The sequence below is a fragment of the Oryctolagus cuniculus genome, chromosome 18 (assembly GCF_964237555.1).
Source record: "Oryctolagus cuniculus chromosome 18, mOryCun1.1, whole genome shotgun sequence".
Classification (NCBI taxonomy): Eukaryota; Metazoa; Chordata; class Mammalia; order Lagomorpha; family Leporidae; genus Oryctolagus; species Oryctolagus cuniculus.
Window position 1 is genome coordinate 27,883,831 of NC_091449.1, and position 5,946 is coordinate 27,889,776.

At 44.8% G+C, this 5,946-nt stretch overlaps 1 pseudogene; it reads left to right on the forward strand.

Moving 5' to 3' along the window:
* Nucleotides 1–887: 887 nt before the first annotated feature.
* On the forward strand, nt 888–1,969 carry LOC138846670 (high mobility group protein B2 pseudogene; annotated as a pseudogene).
* Nucleotides 1,970–5,946: the final 3,977 nt, after the last annotated feature.

Genomic DNA, 5,946 nt, shown 5'->3' on the forward strand with positions numbered 1-5,946 from the left:
GAAACTAAAAACTATGATTTTAGATTACCAAGTATCTACTAACATAAAAAAGATATCCCAGAAGCAACCTACTACCATCCTCCAGGACCCAGAAAAAAAAAAAAACAGGAATGAGTCAAGTTGCAGGGCAGTGGAAAAAAGTGAATAATGAAAGATCACAGCAGAAGTAAATAAGGAAGGGTTTGATGCTGTGGTGTAGTGGGTTAATTCCTTGTCCTGCTGTGCATGCATCCCATATGTTGTTGCTAGAAGACCAGGTTCTCCACTTCCAATCCAGCTCCCTACTAATGCACCTGGGAAATTGGTGGAAGATGGACCATGTTCTTGAGTGCTGGCACCCACATGAGAGACTTGGAAGAAGCATCTGGCTTTTCCAATAAATAAATAAATCTTAAAAAAATAGAAGCAGTGTTAGCACTGTTGGAAAAACAGACACATAGTTCAATGGAAAAAAATAGGCAGCTGAAATAAACCAACTTTTCTACAGCCAACCCCTATTTAATAAAGGAAAGAAAACAAACAGGAGAAAGAAGAATCCCTTTAGCAAATGGTTTAAAGGAAAGTGATTATCCATATGTAGAAGCCTGAAAAGATACCCCAACACCTCATACACTATGTAAAAGCAACTCAAGGTGAATTAAAAGTCTAAATATAAAACCAAAACCTTGAGAGCTTGTTTGGAGGTTCTAGCAGGGGAGTGCAACTACTCGTATACCCTTGACCGAAGACCAGTCCTCCTCTAGCGGGGAAGGTCGTCCTCTTCGACCGAGCGCGCAGCTTTGGGAGGGACACACGTGGAGCGGTGAGGGAGGAAGTGGACACCCACCTAGCCAGCCAGATCAGCCGAATCAACCCTGGCGATCAATGGGGTGACAGATGTCGCAGCCAGATCGCCCTCACATCCTGAGTTCACGCCGGAGCTGAGGGAAGGAAGCGATGCCGTCGGATCCGGCCACTCTGCGGGAGTCTGAGGAACAACTCGCACCAGGTGTCCACCGTTCCGTCGTCATGGGTAAAGGAGACCCCAACAAGCCAAGGGGCAAAATGTCCTCCTATGCCTTCTTCATGCAGACGTGCCGGGAAGAGCACAAGAAGAAACACCCTGACTCTTCGGTCAATATCGCAGAATTCTCTAAGAAATGCTCGGAGAGATGGAAGACCATGTCTGCAAAGGAAAAGTCCAAGTTTGAAGATATGGCAAAAAGTGATAAGGCTCGTTATGACAGGGAGATGAAAAATTACGTTCCTCCCAAGGGTGATAAGAAGGGAAAGAAAAAGGATCCCAATGCTCCTAAAAGACCACCATCTGCCTTCTTTCTCTTTTGCTCTGAACATCGCCCAAAGATCAAAAGTGAACACCCTGGCCTGTCCATTGGGGACACTGCAAAAAAATTGGGTGAGATGTGGTCTGAACACTCAGTCAAAGATAAACAACCATATGAACAGAAAGCAGCTAAGCTAAAGGAGAAATATGAAAAGGATATTGCTGCATACCGTGCCAAGGGCAAAAGTGAAGCGGGAAAGAAGGGCCCTGGTAGGCCCACAGGCTCATAGAAGAAGAATGAACCTGAAGATGAGGAGGAAGAAGAGGAAGAGGAAGAAGATAAAGATGATGAGGAAGAGGATGAAGATGAAGAATAAAATGGCTATCGTGTAATGATGAGTGTGGAGTGTGCGTGTGTGCTCAGGCAGTTGTTTTGCTAAGAATGTGAATTCAAGTGCAGCTCAATATTAGCTTCAGTATAAAAAAACTGTACAGATTTTTGTATAGCTGATAAGATTCTTTGTAGAGAAAATACTTTTTTTAAAAAATGCAGGTTGTAGCTTTTTGAGGGGCTACTACATACAGTTAGATTTTAAAGCTTCTGATGTTGAATGTTCCTAAATATTTAATGGTTTCTTTAATTTCTTGACTTGTGTATGGTAGCACAGCAAAGTTGTAGGAATTAGTATCATTTGTAAATTTGGATTTTTTGTTAGGATGTTGCATTCTGTGTTTTTTTTTTTAAATTTTGTAATAAAATTATGTATGTTAAAAAAAAACCCAAAACCTAAGTAAACATATGAGAAACTGTAAAACATTAGCATAGACAACAGTTTTGGGTAAGATTCCAAAAGCACAAGTAACAAAAATGAAATATACAAATTTGAGCATATCAAATTAAGATACATCTTCACAACAAAGTAATCAACAGAGTGAAGCTACAATGGACAGAATAGCAGGAAACACTGAAAACTCTGACTATGACAAAAGATTGATAGCCAGAACATACATATATAGAACTGGAAAATCTCCAAACAAGAAGCACAATGTACACTTAAGAAATGGGCAATGATCAGAATAGATGTTTCTCAGAAGAAGAAATCTCAATGGTCAAGACATATATGAACATGCCCAATATCACTAGCCATTAGGGAAATGTAAATCAAAACCAATAGCAGACTCCATCTGTGGGAGAAGACAATGCTTGGGTTTTCATTTGTGCAACAAGTGGGTTTAGAGGACTCTGTTCACCATTAGAGGGCAGAGTCTACATGGAAGTAAAGAATCCTTAATACTTTCCTAATGGGCTTGTTGAATTCTTGACCAGTGCCTATTACCTTTGCCACAAACTTTCCAGTCTCACTACTTTCCTTCTTCTTCCTCTTCTCTGTAGCTTGCAAAAACAGTATATCTTTTATATACGGAGGATACTTTTGTTTTGTTTTATTCCTTCTGTCTCATGATGTTCCTCTAAGAAATCACAACCCTCCAAGTATTCATTCATTTATGCAGTCTGCAGTTTTCATGGGCTACTACATGGCAAAGTACTAGGTTAAAGGAAAGGTATAGGTCAGGAACTGAGCAAAGTTCACAATGATGAAGCCATTGGGGAAATGAACCTGATGGAAGACATCTCTCTCTCTCTCTCTCTCTCTCTCTCTCTCTGTCTCTGTCTCTGTCTCTCTGTGTAGCTCTGATTTTCAAATAAATAAATAAATCTTTAAAAACTAACTAAATAAATATACTAATAACCAGGTGGCAACACCTTTCTATCAGAACATGTGAAGCACTCAAACACAGTTTGTCCCAGAAAGTCAGCCATAGTTTTCAAGGGCACATCTTCTACTCCATTTGTGGACATCTCTGTGTGGGGTAAGGGGCACTTATTTCTTCCCCTCTTCTTTCTTACCACTCTCACAGTTATAACTTCTATTGATGCTTCCACAGACCAGTCTCTATGAAATTGTAGAACTAATATCCTCCCATATCAAAAATGTCATGGGTTTAAACACAAAACCCAAAATAAGACAAGTAACTGGCCTTCTTAATTACACAGTGTGGAATGTAAGATTCTCAGTGGATCACTGGGTAACTGTAAAGTACTGGGCAGAGAAAAAGATGTTACTTATCTGTATTTATGATGTTGTAATTCTCCACTTTATGCAAACTCAGATTAAAAGAGCTCCAGTTAGTGGGCAACACTGTTGCATAGTGGGTAAAGCTACTGCCTGCAGTTTCAGCATCCTATATGGGTGCCGGTTGGGATCCTGGCTGCTGCACTTCCTATCCAGCTCTCTGCTGTGGCCTGGGAAAACAGTAGAAGATGGCCCAAATCCCTCATCTCCTGCACCCACCTATGAGACCTGAACAAAGCTCCTGGCTTCTGGTTGTGGATCCAAACAGCTCCAGCCATCCATCTCTGCTTCTACCACTCTGTAACTCTGCCTTTCAAATAAATAAATAATTATTTCAAAAAACAGCTTCATCCCAGAAGAAGCTCCTGGCTTCAGACTGGCACAGCTCCAGCTGTTGCTGCCAATTGGGGAGTGAACCATCGGACGGAAGACGTCTCTCTCTCTTTCTCTCTCTCTCTCTCTCCTCTCTCTGTGTAACTCTTTCAAATGAATAAATAAATCTTTAAAAAAGTAGCTCCAGTTATTGACAACACAGTAGACTTGCATTAATTTTAGTTCCCTTCTTATTTTGCAAAGGGATCAGTGGCAGGTCAAAACAGTTGAGAGCCTTGCTAACAGAAGAAGAAATAGCTGAAGACAGAAAATGAAGAGCAGCCAAATACATCATCAAAGAAAGAGAAGTGGACCCCATCCAACACAAACCTTTAAAAGTGGATGCTCACAATTAATGAGTTGTGGGGAGTAACTCGGACTAGACTAAGTTACTGGAATTAAGACTTATTCTATGCATCTGCTCTCCCACAATATGGCGCTGAGAAGGGAGAAACAGCTTCTACACAGCTGCCTCCAGTTCAACCAACAAACTGTAGGACCTGCTCCTGATTGGAGGAGAGCAGCGTACTCGGCGTGTGGGTAGCAGAGTTGGGATTGGTGGAAGAGGACTATAAAGGAGGAGAGAGACAACATGCATGAGGAACATCTATCTGAAGGAACACCTGTGCAGCCCCCAGGAGAGCCGGCCGGTGGTGTGCCGCTCCCCAGCGGAAGTGGGGAATGTGGCTAGGGGGAACCGCCCTTCCACGGAGGTGGAAGGGTCGGTAGCCAACCCGGGAAGAACCAGCAGCAAACGAAAGAACAGCGCAGGGTCCTGTGTCGTTCCTCCATGAAGAGGGGGAGCGACAACTAGTGAAACAGCTGCCCACTGAAATCTTATCTAGGGAGGGAAGATGTCCTAAGTTCTGCTTCTGTAAACTCCAGTCATAAATCTATCCTAATAAATCTGTCCCTGGCATCTCTTTTACAAACATACTGGACCCACTGACCATTGGAAATGAGGGCCTAAGTCATGTAGGCTGCCATTTAAACCCACCAATGCTGTAACAGCTAAGAAACTTGAATTTGATGCTCAGTTCTCAGGAAATCATTCCAGCTGAGCCTAGGGCCATTAATAGAAACTCCTTGGATCCTCCACTGTCTCTGTGCCTGTTTGAAAGAAGAGAGTTTTCCCACCCCAGGTTTCTGGAACAGCTTCAAATTCCACATTGGAAAAATTTGATAATTAATACTTGAGAGGGATCAATGCACGCTTCACACTGCTCCCCACCAGGAAGATGAGGTGCAGGATGAGAGCAGTGGGGCAGATCCTAGTCAGATCCTCCTGCCCACCCCTCTGCTGCCCCAGGCTCCCTGCTGAAGGCCACCCAGCCCCTCCCTGCAGGAACCAGCCCAGGAAACATCAAGAGGCCTGGCCAGACTGCATTCTGAGACCACCCACAGTGGGAACCCAGCTTATTTAACTGTGGAGAGCTGGAGTCTTTCTGCCTTCCTTCCCTGTGTGTGCATGTTCCCAGAATGCTGCCCCCTCTCTCCTGTAACCACTAAATAAAGTGCATTAGGGACAGTTTGGGTGAGGTTCTGCAGGAGAGATTCCAGGCACTGGGAGCCTAGGAAGTGGAGGTGGGAGACAGAACAGCCCGGGTCCCAACCCTGACCTCGGGGGAAGCTGCCATGATCGATGGCACCCTGGCAACCACCCTTCTCCCACACATGTCCTGCCCCTTCCTGCATGCCAAACCTTCAGCAGAAAGTCCCTGGAGCAGGTACCCTTTCTTCTGGACACGTGGGGAGCGATTCGGGGAGTGGCAGGAAGAGACTCCCTGGTAAGTGGGACACACAGGTGGAGGATGAATAGGGAAGAAGCAGCAGGAGGCAGGCTCGGGGTGAGCACTTGGAAACTCCCTGGGATCGCACGTGCAGAGCAGGAGATGCAGTAAATGCCAGAGAAGGAGCACCACAGCCCCCAGGGCTGACCCTGATCAGGGAATGAACTCTCTCTGGTCCAACTCAGGCCCCAGGGAATGGCAGCAGCACGCGCATGTGCACAGGCATTCAGAAGGCATAATACATCTGAGCTCCTGGGAACTCTGGGAAATGGAGTACAGGCCGCAGCATCCCTAGAGACACCAGCTGACCCTCCCAAAGGCTGTAGTCAGGGGTGGGTGCCCACAACCAGAGGGCCTTTGCTTTTATTCAGTCCCTCCTTCCTTT